General features: G+C 38.6%; 1 protein-coding gene across 4 annotated transcripts in view; it reads right to left on the reverse strand.

Moving 5' to 3' along the window:
- GMDS (GDP-mannose 4,6-dehydratase) overlaps positions 1 to 21922 on the reverse strand; it is a 421100-nt gene that overhangs the window by 233622 nt on the left and 165556 nt on the right. The window lies entirely within an intron of this gene.

Consider the following 21922-nt stretch of genomic DNA (forward strand, 5'->3'; position numbering starts at 1 on the left):
AATAGGATGAGTAGGTGGCATTTGTCATAGTACAGCAGAGCCATGCTTCCCTGTGATTCAGTGGAGCTAACCCTACACTGGGGATCTGTCATCAGGGCTTTAAACTCTTCATGACTGTTCTGCACCTCCCAAAGAACAATGACAGGATGATTTCTATGACTACACACCAGCAGTTCTCTAAGGTGACTGAAAAAAATGACATTTAATTAGCAGACAATCTGCATGTGTAACTGTTCAATTTCATACTCAAAACACCTTTATTCGGGACTAATTATACATCTCAGATCTATTACATGGGCCTTTTTAAAAGGATAGGGTGGCATACCAGCAATAACTGCTGGGCAAAAGGTGCTATTTTAGTTTATTTCCTCTACATAATTTTTCTTAAAGTATTTTCCCCTCAGGAACTGTACACTGAACAGGAAAAGGTGAGGCATCAAAGATTCTTATAAAGGAAAACCCAAACATTAATACCAAAAACAATACGCAAAAGTGTTATTCCTGTTCCCAAGTTTATGATGGTAATGGCACTTGCATAAACAGAGCTGCGTTTCGCTTACAGAAAACTTAACCTTTTGCTCCAAACTATTCACTTTGATTTCATGATCGCAGTTTATATACACTACTTTGTAAAACAAAGGTAGATGTCTTTAGCCCTTTAGCCACTCTGATTTGTTAACACTCTTTTAAGCTGTGTTTTTCATATTGTACAACTACCTCTCATTTAAGCTGTCACAGAACTAGACAAGCCCGTGCATGTGTGAGCTATGGGTAAGCATGAATGTGCTTGCCCATCAGCACAGACTCTTTATATTCCTTAAGCATGTGTAAACAATAGGAGTTAAGTACATGCTTTGCTGAACTGGTGCTACAATAGCTAGAAACAAAAAAAAAAAAAAAAAAAAAAAAAAAGAAAAAAGAAAAAAAGAAAAAGAAAATGTAGCAGTTGTACAAAATGGAAATATCATGCAGTATAATGCAACCTGCAGAAAATCAAATTTCAACTTATCTTGTTAAATAGCTATCAAAGTTTAAACATCTGTGCCCTTAAATTTAGCACCCTTTCCTTTTCTCGCTGTCTTTCCCCTCCTCCATCCTCTCAGCAACCAGTAGCACATCAAAAAAGGTGCTATTTGCTGGTACAAGCTGAGACGTTCAGATTTTACCCTAGCACTCCCTTGAGATGAAGCAGGCAAGGCTTTTAATCTTGCCTGGTGACACATGACTGACTAATACAGTTTCTTGGACCTTCTGACCTCGGAGGGACTAAGTCTGGCTGGTCTCTCAACCCCTCCAGGTGGCTGGGACATCAGCTTGTGGCAGGTCACAGTATAATCAAAGTCTTGCACGGATCTGTACCTTTCTGTGCACCCATCTTAGTGCTAACTTTTAATGTGCACATTTCTGAGTATAAAATGTGTAATTTCACTTCAAGTCAGGGGTAAAAGAACTTTCTCTTAGCTCTGCTGAAGGTAAAAGACTGTAATAAGAGCTATCCTTAAAACCAATCACAGTGGCATACAACTTTGCTGAATCAATGCTGATGTATTTTCTTGGAGAGAGAAAAATTGTCTAGCTACAGCCAAATAACTTACTTGAAACTTTGCCTCCCACACAAACTAATAAGCAGTCCTAGATGGGTTTGACACTTATACAGTATAACTCAAGACGTTTGTAAATCCATGTACCTCCCTTTGGAGCTTTGTTGCTCAACTGTTTTTCTCTTAGGACTTTCTTCTGGTTAGCTTTGCGACAGGGGTAGTCCTCCAGGCACCCTTTAGTCCCTCAGTACATCATTTGGTAAATGCATTTAAATCTTCATAAACCGCCTTTGCTACAGGAATCCAAGAGGGGTCCTGAAACACAGTTGAACTGTATTTCCAGAGAGATGGAAAGACCCATTGGCGAAGAGCTCATTAAGAAGTAGCAAGGTGGAGACTAGTGACAGCTGGGGGGAAAGAGAAAAAGAAATCTCAGCTTCTCTGCAAACACAGGCAGCATATTTTCTTCTAGTACTTCAACAGGGAACATAAAATGCAAGGTGCTACATTCCTTTCCATCTTCTGTTACGAATAATTAGTTTCTCAGCTAGGATGTGGTGAGAAGTTCATCTCCAACACCAGTGACAATCCCAACAATTAAATGCTCAAATTAATTGCGATGTACTGTCAGTATAAAGATGAGTTGTTCCAGCTACAGAACCCCTTCAGAATCATAACAGACTTGGATTATTAATCAAGTAAATGCACAGCTCTGACAGAAGAGTCAATAAAAATCTTCACGCTGTGGGCTGTTGCGTGCAGTCAAGCTGGTGTGTGACCAGGGGTACAAAATCAGCTCACAGGGCTTTCAGCCCCCTCTGCTTGCCCCAGCTGTCTGCATTTCCTGAACTCTGCTTTTGAACAGGGACAACTGGGGCTGCTGGTGACAGAACAGGACAACACTGCAAGTCATTATCTTGGAAAAAACCAAAGAAACACCCCTCAAATGTAGATTTTAACAACAAATCCCCTTGAAACAGGCTTCAAAGTAATTGGGGTGGATGGGACACAACATACGGATAGACCCAACCCTACAGTTTAAGAAGAGAATAGGAGGGAAAGGCTGTAAATACTGCAAGTCAACAAAGACAGTATGTTAATTTTGCTCATTAAAAACTTGGATATGTTTGGCCTTGCTGTGTTGACCTCCTGTATTCTGAGAGCCCACAAAAACATTATTTCACCTAGCTGTGGATACTGTTGGTTGCTTAAACTTCCCATAAAAAGTAAGTTCCTTATTTCAGAGCAGACCACAGTCACTCTCGGGGGACCCTGAAGTTAAGCAAGGGTGCTCTGGCTTCCACACCCAGACCCTGAACTGGAAATGCCACCAGGCAGAGGAGCAGCTCTCCCACAAGCAGGAAAGATATGTCAGGAGGTTGCATAAAAGCCATTGCTGCGATCCAACCTCCCTCTAGGACAAACCCTGGGTATGTTGCTAATTTTCATTTTAAAATGAAAAAGGCACCAAGGCAAAGAAATGGGCACTGTTGTTTACTGAGAAAATCACTTGAACACAGGAAAACAGTAAAATTGCAGCATCATTTTGAAATGTACGTACATTTCAATGAATATTTCATTTTCCTAACATTGCCACTGAAAATGAATCCCACTCCTGCATTTTTTCTATGTGGGAATAGTGTTTTTATAGTGTAATTAATAAATTAAATAAAAATAAATAAGCAGCTGTAAACCCAGAGAACTCAGTTTTCTGGGAAGATAAATCAGTGCAGTTTCACTGAAGTCAGATGATTTAAATTTATAAAGAAGAATCCACAATTAAACATTTCACCATTAGCACATCCAATCGCCACAAAAACTTTGCATAAGAAAATATGAAACAAAACATTTGGGAAGTGATTAAATGGCAAACCCCAGAGTGTCTAACTCAAACGTCCATTTAATGCTGTTCAACCGGTCATGCTCACTGCTGTTTTAATAGCAGTATTTTTAAGAACACTCCTTCCTTCGTGGACTCCTGAAATTCATTGTTATCCTGTTTTTGTGATATTTCCCATTTATGTTAGTTTACACTTCCTCTAGGAACAGAAGAGGCAGTCAGATCACCTGCTGTTCTGAGATGCCTACAATGCTTCAGCACAATGGGGTGAAACCAGGACATAAAGTTCGCCGAATTCTGAATTTCCTGGCTTTGTATTTTTAGTGGGACCTTTCACATAATTTTCATATCCCCATAGGTAGCTGTGCATGCTCTCAGTAAAAACATACGTGCACATGTATTCTGTACATGTTCAGGAGCAAAGCTGTAAATTCTAGCACTAGAAGTTAGGATTATGTGTGCCAGTGTTGTTCTGAATGTACAGTGATAGAGTTTCACAAAACATCTCTGGATTAATTACACACTGCATTTTTTTTTTTCCTTATAGGATTGTCCTATGTGCAGAGAATAGACTTTCTATGAGAGTAGAGACTACTGTCCTGTTAGAAACAGAGTGCAGGGGTCCTATGAAGTCTGAAGCTAAGCAAAGATAAAGAGCTGTAGAAAAAGAAATTATGGATTCACAATTCAGTCTGATTAATGCTGCTATTAAAAATATGAATAACAGCCAGTTTCGTTCTGCAAATCTGGGAAGGTGCTTGGAAAGTCACTTAAATCAAGGTTCTCATTTAGTCCCTGCTGCATGTTCCTTTGTGTGCTTGACTATCAAGCCCTCAGATGCAAACAGATGGGAATTTTATTCTGAACATCAACCTATCAATTAATCAGTGTAACTTCTTTTTTTTTTTTGCCCATGCCTTAGTTTCTCCCCCAAAAATGGGGATAAAATGCAATATTTTACAGGAAATTGAGAAAGTTAAGTATTTGTGAAACAGTAAGAGAGAAGCACCCTGGAAGAGTCAAAATGCGACGAAATCACTCTCAGTGCAAGGATTCAAGGGTGGCCATGAAAAAGGCATGTAGTAAATCTGCTGCCAAAGAGCTCCTTTCTTGCTCTCTGTCCCCGAGACTGAACAGCTAGTCATTTAAGTGAGAACTGTCCACCCTGTGCAAGGAATAAGGAAGGGCTTTATCAGAACATACAGGCACAAGTCTGAGTTAAGTTTGTGGGAGCATCCCTCATTCAGTCATTACACATTTTTTGAGCTAATCAAGTTTGCAATGTTTCTTTTTCACTCCTTTCATAGTTTCCAGGATGTACTCATATTTACCACATTTCTTATGCCCAAATGTCTTTGGATGGTGAGGAAGACTAACTGCTGTGGCCACAGAATTCTTAATTTCCTGCTGCAGTCTAGAACACACTTCCAAAACTGGACAAAACAGAATTTTTAATAGCTTCCCAATGCACACTGATAAATTCGTCTCTCAAAGGGCAGTTTATCAAGGAGCTAAAGGAGCAGGGAGGAAAATTGCTGAAATTTAACCCTGAACCCCAGGTGAACCCAGGGATTGGGACTGCATGTTTTCCACTGTCCTGCCATCTGCTGCTTCACTGCACATGGTAATCTTTGGCAACCCCACTGAGAGCTGCCTGGGCTTATGGCTCTGTTCAGACAGGGTGTAGAAAGAAAAGACACTGAGAATGTCATGGCTGGCTGACCAGACTACTGAGATCAGAGAGATTATGCCTCATTTGCTCACCAAGCCCTGCCAAAAGCAACACCATTTAACTGCAGGTACTCAAAACCCAACAGGCATGTTTAAAGGAATTCTAGGCTTAAAAAAGGACCATTCATAATGTGCGTTTGTTGGGGATACTGCAGCTACCACCTTTTGGCAATTATTCACAAGAGTTTTAAAAGAAAGTTTACAGTCCCCAGCATCTCAGCTACAAGTGAAATCTGGCAGAAAATATCGTACCTACTTTACAGGACACAAAGACCTGGAAGACGACTCAATGCAGGAATAAACTAATGGAACCTAATAGTCCAGAAAACAGAGATAAACAGAGAAAAACCATAGCTGTTGTTTTAAAACAGCTACAGTCTGTTTATCTCCCAGCTGTGAAATGCAGCACAGTATGGGAGCATGAGGGCTGGGTACTTATATGCATAACTTTCATATGTCATCTCATGACAAGGACCTCCCTTGAGCTGCAGCCAAATCTACATTTATTCCCCAGAGTACCCTCAAAGGACTCAGATGCAGTAGGAGAAAAATCAGCTCTCGAACTCTGATTTCCCTTTACCACACTCTTCTGAATAAGGGCCCTAACCCTTTCAGTGATAAAGTACCAAATTATTACCCACAGAATTTACTATTTCAAAATGATGACTGTAAAAGCTAAGGAATATTTCAGAAGCATCCTAAAGCTGCTAAGGGATACCACCTAAGGGTGTTGGACCTGCAAGAAAATTATGGTGCAATACAGAGTGACTGTAGGATTTTAAATCATATCACGCTGACACTCACTACCTGTTACTAATGGATCTTCCTCATCCTCGCTGCTTCTGCCAGAAGTACTACAAATGAAGATGTAATTGTATATGTGTGTACAACAACATCCTGCCCTATTTCTTCACTCAAATACTGATCTTGGAAATGACAGTCCCTTCTCTTATCTGCTTGGGAAAACAAAGGCACTTCAGTAAAATAAGCTTCTCCAGGGGCTGCAGAACTATGGTTGGCAAATGTCAGGATTGACAAATGTTCTTCTAATTGCAAAGGGACACTCCAAAATTGTCCTCTGATGTGGAATAGACAGTCGCTGTCACCCTTTCTTCTTCCCTGCTGCTCTACTGCCTCCACTCTGTCTGCCTCACAGGGAGATTGGAAAAGAGAAAGAAAAAGCAATGTAGGAGAGAAGGAACAGGCATCTTTTTCCTAGCTCCAGCTGTGTTGGAGCCAAGAGGCTCCATTGTTTTGATGATTCCCCTATCTTTGCATCTCATTTAATTCCTGCTTGACAGAAGTGCACAGCAGAGGTGGGAAAGGCCTGCAGACATACACAAGGAGCTTCTGAAAGCCTTACGCTGTTCCCTCCTAGAAAGGACCCTTCTATCTGACAGCTGGAGCTAAATAATCTTGACCCAACCTCTCATCAGTAGGTTCTGCACACAGGTAATCCTCACAGCTCGCAAGCGAATTTTGCTAGTACTGGGCTTTGTGAACAAAAGGCAAGGCAGCAGCAACATGTTAAAATCAATATGGCAAAGACATCAAACATGATTTCCATGGATTTTTCTTTTGGTACAAACGCATACTTAAAAAAAAACCCAACAGATTTGAAGTAAAAAGCCAGCCATTAACACTCTCAGCTTAAACTGCTTCTTTGCTGCTAAACTCCACTGAATCAGAGCTCCCCATTCCTGCTCTCCTTCTTGACTCATGACCTCGGTGACAGCCACGAAGCCAGGCAGAGCCACTTCATAAAATGTACTAAATGAAGCAACTTTTAATCATAACAAGGACTGGCAGGTAGCCATGGTAGAGGAGGAAAGACCTAGTAGGAATGTCCTGCAGCATAAAAGTCTCTGTTGTTCTCATTACTGCAAAGGAAGAAAATCTCTTTAAATGCTTTTGATTCAGATGATCATTTGACAGCAATGACGGACAAGACAAATGGCTGTAAAACAAGGCAATTGGATTTCCTACCGCTACAATATCTTACTTGGCTCCCATGACACAATTTCTCTGTTATTCTGCCTTGCCATGGTAAAGTAAACTTACAGGCTACCCAGAAAACAGATGAGTGTAATCAGTCCTTTATAAATTATATCCCTTCACTCAAGGAAAGCAAATAACTTTGCCTGCTCTATAATAACTGTTTCTAATACTTCATTTATTCTTTAAATTGTTTATAAAACACTTCAAGAGAGGTCAAGACAAGAGGGCAACAATAATTGGAGATTAAGGAGACTCTCTAAGTATTTTGTGCCTGTGAGTAAATACTTTGGCAATTATTATGTTACAAGATAGATCTACTAAAAAAAAAATCAGCTTATTTATGATTTTCTTGAACACACATATTATTTCATCTAAGAAAGAGTCCTCATTTTTCCAGTTATTTCAATTCAAATTTAAGCAGCTGCAGAATTGGCTGATGTCATATGATGGGCAAATAACAACAGATTTAACTGGCTTTCGTACAGAAGAAGCATAAAGAAAAAACAAGATGAGTGCAACTGGTCTTCTTGCAAAGCTTTCCCCAAGTGTCCTGAGGAAGCAGGGCCTTTCCTCCTCAGATACAGATGTGTTAAAGCCCATACAGTCAGGAATGGGCAGAACTGAGGCCAAAGGACAGCGACATGAATTCACATGTAGGACTGGTGTCTTTGGGTGAGGTTTTAAAAAAAGCTTTCAAACAAAAGGGAAAACCATGTCCTTTTGCAGCCCCTGTGGCATGGCTCTGCAACATCATCTCTTGAGCTTCTGAGTGTCACAACTATGCAGATACCTAATGAAGCTGAATTGTGACACATCAATTAACACCAGTCAATATCATCCATGCTTTGGAGGTACATATGGATAAAATTATGTTAAATCTTTAAACTGTCAACCCACTGGTTTCTTTTAAAATAGTTAAAATGCATCACATTGGAAAAATATGCTTCATAGTCATGTTTCTGCATAGCTTGGAAGATGTTGCTAAAGAAACCACTCACGTCTACTGACATCTCACCTGCCAATTTAAAAGAAAATGTAAACCAGGTTGCTGAAAAACAAGAAACAATCAAATTCTGCGTAATTATACAGAAATACTAAACTTAAACATGACAAAAATATTTGATAAGGGATCTAAAGGAAGACAACACTATAGGCATACCACCTTCCTAAAATGGAATTCTTCTGAAGGGTTTCAATGGAATTTAATGAACAGTATTTTATTCATGACAACAGAATCTTTTTAACTATTTTATATGAAAAGGTTATAAAAATTCAGGTTCAAGATTCAGATTTTATATTGTCCCTCTTCCCCCACCCCTTTTCTTTAAATACCCATGTTTTCTTGATGTTCTCAAAAGCATAGCGTCACATGGATCTACACACAAACACAAGCTCTCTCCAAATTACTTCAGCCTAGTACCAAATTATACAGATGGTTTCCACAATTTATTTTAACCCCATTAAAATCTCTCTCCTTGAACCTACATATTCCCTGGCACTACATGATAGTCAAACACTGCAGCACTGCACAGCTAACGTGTCAGCCAGGGACATACTACAACCAAATAGAGCAGCTTACCCAAGCAGAGAGAAGGGCACAATGCAGCTCAGCTGCGCCAAATTGTGAAAAAGCTGTTTATTTTTTCTTTCCCCAGAGTTAAACTGAACTGAAAATTGTTTTAACTGTATTTTTGGGGGTTTTTTTTAATATTTCTAAAATGGGAACTGAACCACAACTGTTATCTGAAACAAAATCTTTGTGGAACCTAATCCAGAACTGATCCAAGAAGAAAATACCTGATTATTGGATCAGAATAACTCTTTAACAGAGAATTTTCCCAGAAGAAATTCCTTTATCATATTTCAAAATTTTGTCTTTTTCAGCTTGAACTGATTCAGAAATACTAAGAAGATAAATAATTACTGATGAAACTGAACTGACTAGAGTAAAAAAAAAAAAAATCAGATCTGAGCCAAACTATTTACTGTTACTTCACATTGTTTTAGTTGTTATAAAATTATTGGTATTTTCCAAGTGTCATATGCCCATGTTCTATATTACAGGAGTCACAATTTTTATATAATTTTTAAATGGATTATATTAAATTTAGAAGTTTTTCCCACAAGTATTGGTTTAGAGTAAAAGGGAAAGTAGGCTAAACAAACATTTCCAGGTAGCTTCTGTCATCATTACATACATGACTACTTCTGCTTTTAGAAGTAGAGAATTATCAGGTCATCTGAAAACTATTAACATTATGCTTCTGTCTTAAAAGCCTTCCATAAAATGCTCACTTTTTCAATATGTAAGCCTCCTAGTGCTTTGAAAAATTTGAATGCTCTTGTCATTTATTTTATTTCAAACAGCAGGTTTGAAAATCTGATCAAGACAACCGAGCTATTATTCACTTACCAGTAATAACTTCCTTTTTAAAATCAATACAGTCAGACTTAGAGTCAGAGCCTGTAAGCATCAAGATGCCTCTTTAAATATTTGTAGAATTATGGCTATAATACTCCGTGTAAAAAAAGGCAGAAACATTCAAAAAGAACATACTGTATCATGCAGCTGCATCAGCATTTCTTTTCAGGTAGGCTACAGAATAAGAAGAGGCATTTCTTTTAATCCATTGAGGATTAATGTTCTATTTTTTTCCCCTCAGTACTCTAGAGGAAAAGCATATTTTAAAAGTGTTAAATCTTTCAGAATTTTTTATTCAATACCAAGACTTTGTATTAAATATTAAAGTACCTGATTATAACCAGTAGAAACAACATTAAGTTCAAATGAACCCTCAAGTATATTACCAATTTGGATAATTTTAATTTATTCTGCCTTTACACTAAATTTTACTGAACATACTAATTCATCAAACTTGCATGTACAGCCAGCCATCTTCAAGCACCATCCACATACTCACACACATGCACACTTCTGGAAAAAATTAACATTCCCTGGTGACTCTGTGGGTTTCTTCATGGGTGTTGATGCCTGGTTATCACTGTCTATAAATGTGACGGTAAAGCAGATGATATCACCACACCACCAAACTCACAAGTAACCTGTAGAAGCAAAGTGACAGGAGACACTTAACTTACTTGCTAGTAGACCAAAGTTGTGCAATAACTGGAGCACTCTAATGAACTCAAACCCAGAATTGCTTCATCCCATGATTTCAAAACAAAGAGCTTATTTTTCCTTTAAGTGCTGCTCAAAATTATGATACTTTTCTTAAGAAAAGCATCATTATGAGACACAAGTAAAATTTAATGAAGACCTGTTATTTATCGGTTACTTTTCTGATGCTATTTTGGCAATAGAACTTGGATTCACGAGCATGAAAAAACTCCTGCCAGTTCTTTAGTAACACCAGCACTTTCAGAACTAGGCAGCAAAGGTAGCATTTGCCTACTGTTGTTACATGAAATCAAGCTTTAAATTTCCCAGCTTGAGTTACTGTTACATCAATCTTGTTGTTTTTCTTAAACATTGCATGGTCTGTGGGGACCATTAAATATGCTAAAAATAAAAGAACTGCATATGTGCTACACTTTTTGTTTGAAACTTGAACAGGTTTAAAGAAAAATGCCTATTATCTGTACTACATGCTCAGTTTGCCAGTTAATGACTCTTTCAAATTAGCATCCTCACCTGAAGATATAAACAAAACACAAGCTACCTGGTGTCCATTGCATATGATTTAAAGAAATGGGCTTGAGACTATGAGAAAATTAAAACTGTGTTAAAGAACAGAGTATCTGAAACTTGAGGAGCATTGCAAAAAGAAACCATGAACTAGAACACAGAAAGGACTGTGATGCTAGACCACGCTGAGCTGAAGGCAGGGACACTCTCCTCTATGTAAGAACACCGTCATTTTTACATGGATAATCTAGCCCAGATGCATGACAAGCATATATAGTTTTCATCAATGCCCAAATGATTCAAATCACTACCTGCAAATCATAGTATACCTGGACAAGTTACAGCTCAGAAGGCACAGCAGCACTCCATTCTGCTACTCAGAAAAGGAGAAGCACATACACTGCCTAGTTTTAGACCTCACAGAAGGCAAAGGTTTGTTCGTGATACCTAATGACTACCCCAATAGAGCATGACAGCAAGTCACACTACTACTGCCAGTCATCCCATTCGGCTATTAAAGAAGGGACAGAACACTTCTGCCACCTCCTGCCTTCCTTACAACATACCTAGAGGATATAAAAAAATGTATTTGAGACAAGGAAGTCACATTCCTGCTGGAAAACACGTGTTAAAATTACCAATGACTGGCCTGATTTTCAATGACAGATACATGTGATATTAATGCAAGCAAAGAGTGTGGAAAAAAGGAACATTTGCAAAATCAGATGCCTGGTATGATCGCAAGATTGGCTTTGCTGAAGATTCAGTGGCACTTCAGAATAAATGCTTAAATTAAAGTTTATCAGTGGTACCATACCAAACCAATAAATCATTGGAGTCCAGACAAACTTTTCAGTTTTCTTAATTTTCCAGAATTATGTTAAATTTAGGAAGTTTAAGGACTGTCCCTGATATTTGAAGGTGCTCCATATATCTTGAAGAAGTATAATAATGGCAACAAAAGAGCTTGTCATTTTTTTACAGTCTGAAGCAAATAGAAACTCAGTATATGTGAAAGCACATAGCATACCAGGCAATTCAAGTAGCCCTAATAGATTCACACATGCCTACCAGTGACTCAGAATACGGGCATGAGGTGGGGCTGAGAAAATAAAGGTGTCAGCAAGAAAGCACAAAGATTTATAGCTTTAAAGTAACTGTTTCAAAAATGTATAAAAAGAAATGCAAAGTAAAATGTTTCTGTGTGTTACTGATGTTTTGCACATGACATCTGGATTTGTTTTAAATCCAGAGTGAGCTCTGATTTTTCCAGATTTGCACCGCCTAGACTTGGGATTACTATAGGATCTTATTTTAAAGTTTCTGGCAAATACTCTCAGTCCATCGATTGATTGACATTGATGCAATGAATAAACACCTTAAACCTTTCTTAATATAACGTTTTTAATATAAATGAGAAAATCCTTTCTTATGTTCTTTAAAAGTAAACTGGAGGTCTGAGCTGCTTTGTCTGACAATTCTTTCACTACTTGTAAATTTATTCACATTTAATGTAATGAAATCAAGCTCTCACCATCAAAACCACAAATCCATCAGCATTCCTGCAGCATTTCTATAGAAGTGGTTCTCAAACTCACATGTCCTAGGGCGTAAATTAAGAGCAAGTAGAGAAAACATGATATTGTATTCTCTTTGTTGGCTTGGTTTTAATTTGTTTTCCCATGCCAAAGAGCAACCCTGCAATGTTCCATGTGAAACCTGCAAACTGTGACCTACAACCTTTGTTTTAACAACTATCATTCTCTAGAGGTGAGATATGATACAGATCAAAATATGCAAAGGATATTGCAACAATCTATATAGCATGTGGTATCAGGTTTAATTACAATAAATACTTGCAAGCTATTTGAGAATACTCATGCTTTTGGACATAGCTTTCATTTGCCAATTGATGACTAACAATTAAATGGAACATATAATTAAATTTTAAGTGTCTATGAAAGGCAAATCCTTGAAAAGGAAATATTTCAGCATGGTTGGCAAGGTGTGCACACATGAAGAGTGTGGGAAACACATAAATTTGACAGTATATACTGCTATACGTCCTTGTAACAGAGGTTAAGATCTGCTCAAAAAACACTTGCAGTTAGATGAACAAGACTGACACAATCAGCAGTCTGTCCCACTGTTATGTTTTTTAGCTGTTTCAGAGTGACATTGGTTATGTTTATAAATGTAAAGCTTTCATGCAACCCCCAAGAAGTACATAGTGCATATAATGGTCTGAAATGAAGCTACCTATACATGCAATGTTTCTCTGTGTGTTTTGCTTCCTATTTTTAAGCACACCTTTCTGGGAACTTTCAGTGAGGACTTGGTACGACTGAGGCAAAACCCCCTCACCATGTTCCTAAGTTCAAACTCAGCTTTGATCAAATGCGCTAACCCTCTCTCTGACCTTACAACTGGTAAAAAACTGGTATAAAATCCCACCATATGATGAATCTTCTAAGAGGTGACATCTGAATATACTGAATTTCCGATTAATTTATTTTTAATGAATCCTGAAGACTTTATTGAGGAACAATCAGTTGACATTTTCTTCTGCAATGTTTTTTGAACCGCTAACGTTGGAACTGTTTTCTTTTGAATTAGAGTCTCTATTGTTAAGTTTCCCAGATATTAAATGACCGAGTAGGTTAATTTCAAATAACTGTCTCTGAACAATATGCATTTTTAATGGATCTACTTTTAAAATACTTTTTTTTTCAAAATATAAAAGACAATGTAAGGAGAGTTCTAATAACAGGGTAATGTTAATGTTTAGGAGAGCTATTTTAAGGAAAATAGGATGCACACTGCTGAGAAAATGTTTCAGATACAAAGGTGGGCCTGGTAAACGTGGCAATCAGCATATATAGAATCATAGAATCATAGAATAGTTAGGGTTGGAAAGGACCTCAAGATCATCTAGTTCCAACCCCCCTGCCATGGGCAGGGACACCTCACACTAAACCATCCCACCCAAGGCTTCATCCAACCTGGCCTTGAACACTGCCTGGGATGGAGCACTCGCAACCTCCCTGGGCAACCCATTCCAGTGTCTCACCACCCTAACAGGAAAGAATTTCCTCCTTATATCCAATCTAAATTTCCCCTGTTTAAATTTTAACCTGCTACCCCTTGTCCTGTCACTACAGTCCCTAATGAGGAGTCCCTCCCCAGCATCCCTATAGGCCCCCTTCAGATACTGGAAGGCTGCTATGAGGTCCCCACACAGCCTTCTCTTCTCCAGGCTGAACAGCCCCAACTTCCTCAGCCTGTCTTCATACGGGAGGTGCTCCAGTCCCCCGATCATCCTCGTGGCCCTCCTCTGGACTTGTTCCAGCAGTTCCATGTCCTTTTTATGTTGAGGACACCAGAACTGCACACAATACTCCAGGTGAGGTCTCACAAGAGCAGAGTAGAGGGGCAGGATCACCTCCTTCAACCTGCTGGTCACGCTCCTTTTGATGCAGCCCAGGATACGGTTGGCTTTCTGGGCTGCGAGCGCACATTGAAGCTGGCCCATGTTCATTTTCTCATCGACCAGCACCCCCAAGTCCTTCTCTGCAGGGCCGCTCTGAATCTCTTCTTTGCCCAGTTTGTAGCTGTGCCTGGGATTGCTCCGACCCAGGTGTAGGACTTGTCGTGGTTGAACTTCATAAGGTTGGCATCAGCCCACCTCACAAGTGTGTCAAGGTCCCTCTGGATGGCATCCCTTCCCTCCAGCGTATCAACTGGACCACACAGCTTGGAGTCATCGGCAAACTTGCTGAGGGCGCACTCAATCCCACTGTCCATGTCAGCGACGAAGATGTTAAACAAGACCGGTCCCAACACCGATCCCTGAGGGACACCACTCGTTACCGGTCTCCAGCCGGACATCGAGCCATTGACCACAAATCTTTGTGTGCGGCCGTCCAGCCAGTTCTTTATCCACCAAGTGGTCCATCCATCAAATTGGTATCTCTCCAATTTAGAGAGAAGGAAAGCTGCATGTATAAACCTGCTTTCAAGTTTCTGTACAAGTTTTGCTTTCAAGTTTATGTACAGCTGCATGTATAAACCTGCTTTCAAGTTTCTGCTCCAGACAGATGATACCCAAAATCTGCAGTGATACCCAGCACTCTGAAGATGAGCCATAACCAATTTCTAATGGCTGTTACTTCATTCTCCCAGGGGAACACTGGCACTGCTGATGTTGGGTTACATACTAGGAAGCAGGCAAAGCAGAATTATACTAGTATATTTCCGAAGAAATGTATATATTCCAGAGAATTTATGTGAACAATCATATTTAGACACAAGACTTCAAAAGTTTAGGAAATAATTTGTATAATAATAATTCGTATAATAATGTGATATCTGTTCTATGTGTGATTTTTTCCTCTCTTGCCTCTGACTATTTCAGAGAGACAATGACATTATTTAAATTTGAGAGAAAAATGCAGGAGGAAATCTCAGTAAATCTCAACAGAATGAAATAATAATTTTGTAGATATAACTGCAAGAAAAGCAGCTGCAAGAATAAACATTTTAAATGACAAAACCAAGAAATACAGAAGTGGTTGAGTGTCACTGAGTCTCCACATCTGGAGAAACAGTATCCTGCACTGTGCTCTGCTGTCCTAGTCTCTAAGTTCCCCTGAGCTATGACTTAATGGTGAATTCAAAGGAGGTGTTATTCCCTAGCCAAAGTGGTTTCCTTTAGAAAGGATCTCAGATGCAGCAGCTTGGACTTAATTCTAAGATCTCTGGTCTGAGGGAGCAGCGGACTGTGGTGCGTCTCTCATGTATGGTCTCTTACCCATCAGCTACTACGGTCTGAGATGACTACTCTGTAACTATACCATGTCCTATACTCTCCTCTAATATTCTAGCAAGGACAATGGAATACTTAAGTTAGATGGACTTACGATTAAAACTGCTATGGCATTTCTGTTTTGACCTTCTGGAAAATCCACATACAAGCTATTTTGTAACATGCAACATATAAAACTCTCCCAATTCTTGCCTGTATTTCATTTCATGTTTTCATTTATACATATGCAAAAAAAGCAGAATGGTAACATTTTCCATTGCATTATACTCAGGGATAGATAAATGTAACAAAGGGGAAAAAAATGGGGAAATAGGCACCCAAACCACATTATTTCTAAATATCTTGCTACAAGTTTGTGCTTTAATTAAGCCGTAAGTACATTACAGGTAAGATACATGCTCTGACCACTCTGTTTACCATTACTGACTTCCTTATCTTCCACAGCATTTTATTTCAAAATTCTGGGCTAATACTTCATTGGACAAAAATCCTCTGCAAATTCCTAGTTTAAGAAACTAACACTGATATCTGCTAATATAACCTGAGATATGTTAAGAATTGCATGTTAAAGTTTTCTAAATTTAGTACTTTTGACATTTTGTAAATTGTGTGAATGATTTGCCTTTCTTTTAGATTAAAATAAAGTTGAAATCAATCATGGAAAATAGCAAAAACTGTAATCTACTTTCTTCTCAACACAGTATAAGCCACAAGGGAGCACATGATTTAATGACAAAAAGATGCACCTGATAAGATAATAATTTGCTCAAGGAGAGATCTGGGTTGTGAACGCAGCTGTTTCAAAAATCTAAAGCCACAGGCAAGAAATTACTTAGTTTTTGTACTTAGATAAACTGGTGGTAGACCCCAGAAAAGTGCATCAGAGAAAGAAGTACAGAATGAGGGCTACTTCAAGACTGAAAAGAAAAAAAACACCCCACATTAAGAGATGGTAAGGATTCCCACAAACTATTGTTGCAAAGACTGAATCAAAAATATTTTAGTAACTAGACTGCTCAACACAGCACCTTTCTTTATCAGTGACTCACATGAGACAAATATCTTTTTATAACCTGGTTTAATTCACATTCATGATTGTTTTGTTCCCATATGTGACAAATTCCATGGCACTGACCTGGACTATCTGAATGCCCAAAGCTACGGGCATGCAGCCTTCAGTTATTTCCAAAGTCTGGCACTGTTTTTAAAACACAAGTTCACAGGGGGAAGCTTACTTGTATTTTAGTGTGATTGCACTGCCTTTGTATATCAGTATTGGCTAGTTTGAGGAAAGTGACACGTGGAGTTTTAAGATGACATAAAATGTAAAAATTAGCAAAAAGTTTCAATATATTGTGATGTGCTCAGATCAGTACTAGTTAGTCAGTATGAGGTTCAACATTAGCAAAATTAGCTAAATTCACTTATTTTGTAACATCAGGTCTTTTTCAAGGGGAAAAACATGTACTCAGACAAAAGAGCAGAGAGGTATTGCCTAGCATTTGCATATTATTACAGTCAATATTACTGCAAATCCATCTGTACAAGTAGACCCTAACACCCACGTTTATCCCCACTGGTGTTAAACTGCATGTGTAGATAACGAAACACCTGCATGGATCACTTAGCAGCATCAGTCTCACAGCAGGGAGAAAAAGACAGTAAGAATGCATGTCTTCAGGACACTGCATGCTTTCTCTGTTGAAACACGCAAACTAAAAAGCATGAAATGATCTTGGCTGCTCTATAGCACATAACTGTCTGAGTAACTCCTTTTACATTGGCCATGGTACCTTGCCATCAAGTTTTCAATATGCTAGGCAGAATATGCTAGACGATCCCTGATGATACTAGCCAACCTGCATTCTTCTCATCCAGCAAGAGGTCAGCAAGACACAAGCAGCCCTCTGCTGAGTTTAGTTATTCTAATATACTTGTGGGCTGGGAAATTTTGTATTAAATCAAAGAGACCTGCAATGAAAATTCTACACACATCTTTCACAGGCCTAAACTTAAAAAAAGATCACCAGCAAAAGCCCTTGATATTTACAACGGAACCAGGTTGACCAAGCTCCTCCTGCACAAAAGTGTGTAAAGAAGACTGGCAATTAGTCCCCTCAACAAAAGAAATGAACGGAAATCAGTCAGATGTTGGCTACATCTCTTTACAGGAGATGCAGAAGAGCAGCTGTTACAGTAGGGATTGTTGGGATTTCTTGTGAAAGTCAGTAGCAGATGTCACCATCTGCTTTTGCCTTCTCTGTGCCATAGGGGCAAAACGGAGACTGAAAGCTTATTAAAACATAACAACAACAACAAAAATTCAAAAGATACCCAAACATATTCACAGTGAGTAGGGGAACTTCTTACCCCTTTCCCCCTGGCAAACCTGTGATGCAGATGCACAATAAAAGCAAAGAACACTCCCCCTTCTCTTTAAGTCGTGATTTTTGTTTCATTTTAATCTTACTACATGTACTTTGACAACATTCAGCCTGCAATCTAACACCTAGCCATTTCCTCCTCGGCTGAAAGAGATCACAGAAATGAGCAGTTGTATCCTTTCCCTCTGGCTATACAGCAATGGTCTGATGACAACTGCTTTACCAGGGTTGGTATCAGACAAACAAAAATTCCCTGCTGAATGATCTACACAATGATGTCATGTGTAGAGGCAAAGTATTTATTACTTAGGGAAAAAAGAAAAAAAAAAACCCAACAAAAAACAAACAGAACTTCTGCTGAATTGTGTTGGGAAACATGCTGTACATGTTTGTACATCTTGGCAGATAAAGATCAGATGAGGCAAGCAATGAAGTGGTTAACCAAATCAGAAAGTTATCTCAGACATCCAAAGGCACATCTTGTAAACCTCACATAACTTCTTACATAGAACTAAGGAGAAAAAAAGTAAGGGCTTGTCTGGGAAGAAACAAATGACACTGTCAACAAAGAGTTTGCTTTCTCAGACAGAAAAGAAGGTATTAATGAGATCCAGAGCCCAACAAAAGATCAGGAATCTTTTCCAATGGTGTACAAAAGGTTTGGAGTGAGCCCCAGCTTTCCTGAAAACTAGACTTGCTAATTGCCTCACTCTTCCACTGTGAAAACCACCATCTCACTGAACAGAAATACGTTTCCAATATTGCCAAAGGGCAGGCATTTCCATACTGGTAATAATGGGAGCCACGTTCGACCACCACCATCAACTTGATGGCCATCACCTCCCCAGTCTGGTATCTCATGGAGAAAAAAAAAAAAAAAAGAAAAGAAAACCCAGCATTTTGGGAAAGGTTTTTAGATTTTCTTTTTGTTCATTTTCGGAACCAGAGGCCACCTTGTAGCTTACTACCATAGTACAGAGCATTTTGCTTTTCATCTAATGTCGTATTTAGATAATAAATAAGATTCAGAAACGGAAGATCCCATTATCCTTTGGCATTGTCAGAAATCAGCAAATACTTGAACTATACCTGGATAAATTGACGGAAGTAACTGAAGAGAGCAGCTTTAGCAAGGTATTTTCCTGAGACCATTACTGGAAGTACTATGCCAGATCCTCAGCTGGCATTAATCAACATGACCCTATTTACTTCACTGCAGCTGTGTTGATTTATGTGAGCTGAAAAGCATGTACTGGTCAAAAAGAGACTATTTTGTCTTCCAAAACTATGAAATTGACCGAGAAATGAAAGGTAGTACATATAATATAAAGAAAAAAATAGAAAGTACTATAGAAAGGCTCAAAGTAGATGTATATTTTATTATGATTAGTCTAACACAGCCACTTGTTTTACTCCATGTGAAATTTTAGATAATATTATCTGTTACATATATATGTATCTCTTGAGTACGGACCCAAGTATTCATGTGATTTAATAATGCTGTACCTTTACTAAGATGTAAGGCTCAGACAGTAGGTTCAACCAACTTGGAATTTATCCCTGGTGTTTTTTTAAAGTCACTGTGGCTGTCAGAACATGAAACATCAGACTTAAAAGCAGACTCACACAGCAAACTTAAGTGCTCAGATTTGAAGTATGGTGTCATATCTCAAGAACTACTCCTGTTACGGTCTTTCTCTTAAAGAGCAAGATAAAAGTGGAAAATCAAACAAACTTCTCAATGCCAGCACTTCTCTCAAGCCTTGGTAATTTTGAGAAATTGGAAACCTCTCATATTAGACTTAAGCACTCTTTACCCTTATGAACTCTGTAGACTTCCCTATTATTGTACAGGCTATATGAGATTAACTATTGGTGCTCCTTTCTGAGTTAAAACTGAGAAGGCTAAGGAGAAGAATTGGTATTCTGAAATAACAAGTGTATATTCCTAAACTCCTTTGTCAGGGAAGCAGCTCTTGAGATTAGACAGTTCTTACTTTCACTAGGCTTGTATATTGCTGTCCCAGCAGTACAATATCTGAACATTATATGAAGAGAGATCATGAAGCAAACTCTTTACAATTGTCTGTTTGACTCAACCTCAATGACCAGCTGCTAACAGCCACTCGGCAGGCAACTGAAATTCATCATTCTTCACAAATGCAAATACTTCTGTATTTGATCTCAGTCCACAACACAGGCTGCCAGGTACCAAAAGTGCATTCTGTTCATCCTTATCATTGCCTTACAGTGTAACACACCTCACAGGTCCCTGACTACAAGAAATACTAGGATTTGTCTCTTCACAGTCTTCTCCTATAGATACCTTCACTGTAGGAAGCTTACATGAATTTTCAGAAGTATGATTAACACTTAAGATATGGGGAAAAAATATGCACTGTCTGCTGGGACAGATCAACTCCGCACCTCAGAAAGTGGCAATCCCACAGACAGCCTTTTGATCTCTGCTGATACCCAGGCATTTTGTTTCGTGCAGACAAGATGCGCTTAGTATCACCATCAATTGGACATTGCATCTCATCAATTCATTGTAACACTAAATGAACTGGAATAATAGGATGTAATTGCAATATTGGAATTAAATATATATTGGTTTATTTAAGTATTCCCAACCTTTGAAATCACTGAGTGGGGGTGGGGGAGAAGGAGGCCAAACCATAATGCATTTTAAAACTTTTATGTGGATTACCAGCTCTGCACAGAAATTAGAAATCCCAGTTAAACTCTCTTTTCCTCCCAAAGCACCATTGCAGTCTTCAGAAACATTACAAAAGTGATGAATGCCTGAATGGCTTTTAGGAAACAACCTCAAAACTACTTTTCTTCCATTTACTTCTCTGTATAAATTTTCAGAGTTTCTCCCATAAAAATACCACAAAAATGGCACTGGGCTGTGGTTACAGTTGCTTTCACGGCATGTATGCCTGCTAAGGCACACAGAGCCAACCAAAACCATTTCTAAGACAAGACTCATGGCCCAAGAGGGTTAAAACTGCACCCAGCATATACACACAACCAAAAGTACAGCCTGAGACTTCAAAGCACAGGCTTGTGTTCCCCACGGAGACATTAAATGTGTTGAAAAGAGACTTCGGATTGGAAGCTCCATTGCAGCAGTGTCAAAGCTGGAACAAACATGAGAGGGCTCAAAACAGCAATGAGCACTGAAGTTTTCCTCCTTCAAAATTTCACAAGGCTATAGAGAAGCAGCAGCAATGCTAAATGCGTTCCTACAGTTTCCATCTCATTGCTTCTTAGTGTTACTAGAAATCATGCCAGGCTACTATTTGTCATTTCATATTCCTTCATTCTTTATGTTGGTCAGAATGTTTTAACTGCACAGTGATAATTCAGAGCAATTTGGATGCGAGTTTACAGCTCCCCAAGAATATCTCTCTAAAAGAAAGCAAAGTACTAGGGCTTCTAAATGAAACAATCATCTAGTGAATTCGATTCCTTTTTCTAATTTTGAACTTGTATTGTCATCTGCTCCAGTGAAGTGATGTACCAACTTCTACCACCAAGTGCTTGGTGCACCATCTACTGTAAATGCTGCCTATGAGGTTACATAGCTATGACTCCCAAAGACTGAAATCAATATTTAAATCCTTCTGACACTGACTCCTTTTTCCTCACCCACTTTTTTTTTTTTTTTTTTTCAGTAGAATTGCAATTATGGTCAATTTTATATTTGTCAGTATGATTAAAACTATTATATTTTTTTTTTGCCAGGCTATAATTTATATAATTGCATTCCTGTAAAACTTGAAGTTATTTTTCATTTAGAAATAGATCACAATATCAGTTTTCTGTGTTAAAGTTTAATTTTAGAGTGTTATCTAAAGTCAAAGTACTTTAAGGGCAGAGGAAAACTGTCATTTTATGAAAGACTTTTAATCAACCATGGACTCTTATTCAAACTAAATAAAAGTATTA

Source organism: Lathamus discolor, chromosome 2 (genome assembly GCF_037157495.1).
Source record: "Lathamus discolor isolate bLatDis1 chromosome 2, bLatDis1.hap1, whole genome shotgun sequence".
Classification (NCBI taxonomy): Eukaryota; Metazoa; Chordata; class Aves; order Psittaciformes; family Psittacidae; genus Lathamus; species Lathamus discolor.